The sequence below is a fragment of the Sinocyclocheilus rhinocerous genome, unplaced genomic scaffold (assembly GCF_001515625.1).
Source record: "Sinocyclocheilus rhinocerous isolate Xijiao unplaced genomic scaffold, SAMN03320098_v1.1 scaffold155, whole genome shotgun sequence".
NCBI classification, from domain to species: domain Eukaryota; kingdom Metazoa; phylum Chordata; class Actinopteri; order Cypriniformes; family Cyprinidae; genus Sinocyclocheilus; species Sinocyclocheilus rhinocerous.
In genome coordinates, this window is record NW_015661891.1 from 452870 (window position 1) to 454171 (window position 1302).

A 1302-nucleotide genomic window follows, 5' to 3' on the forward strand; every position below is an offset into this window, starting at 1 on the left:
TCAATATATATATATATATATATATATATAAACTGAAAAAAAAAAAAAAAAACAGAGGAAGATGCAACTGTCCAAATGGGCACATGGTGATTTCCCACCAATACATAAATGTTTTAAATATAATTTTTAATTTAAAGTTCTCACTTGCTTACTCATGTCATTACTGTGTTGCATTGATTAATATTCATAATAAAAAAACAATAATAATGGTATAATGTATTAGTGTGATCAGTTGCTTCACTGATGATGCGTCATGAATCAAATAATGATCAAAAGTATTTTTTTTGTTTTTTGTTTTTTGTTTTTTACTTTGTACTCAGAATTGGGATTTTTGCAGTTCTCATACAATTTCCTACGGTGGCCGAGAAGTGCAAAGCAAATCACAATTCTGAAAACAAAATAACAAATTACAAACGCAAATGCAAGTCTAAAAAACAAAATAACAATTCAGAAAGCACAACAACAATTCAGAAAACATTATAAGTCAGAAAACACATGACAAATTCGAAAACAAAATAACAAGTCAGAAAACACAACAACAAATCAGACAAACCGGAAAAGGTAGGTATAGTTTGAGACAACGCCATTGGTTTGGGATTACTCACCGCTGACTGGACGAGACATCTGTCAATCAACGTATACAGGAAAGAACCAGCCGAAGAACAGCAGAGTCGTGGTAGAAAGTTCGGAGATGGTATTAAAGTAGCTCAGTTTAAATGTATTGTATGAATTGCCCTCACTCTGGAATAAAAAATACGGGGTGTCTATTTACATTTAGTTAAAAGTGGCAGTAAACCATCAGCTCCAGTGGCGCAGATGGACAAGTGCGTGTTCTTGGCGCGATCGACCCGGGTTCGATCCCGCCTTTTGCCGAACTTTTTTTTCCTCCCTGTTCAAATCTCGTATTAGCAATGGATTCTATTTACACTAAGTGAAAATAGCAGTATTTTTAGCAATATGCTATTTACACATAGTGCAAATACCTATTTACACTATGTTAAAATAGCAGGATTTCTACTATCAAGTATACTACTTGTTGCAAATAGTGGCAATTATCTGCACTTCAGTATTGTAGTACATTATAAAACAGTATGCAATAATAACGTATTGAGTGTAAATTATAATTTTAATTTTAATTATTAAATGGATGCCACCTTATTGGTACAATAAAGCCCTCCCTACACCTACCCAAACCCTACCCGATACTTTATTTTCAACTTTTAGATTATTTCCTTAATTTTTATTGAAAATAAATGCCTTTACGATGTGATACGAGATTTGAAAAGGGAGGAAAAAAAGTTC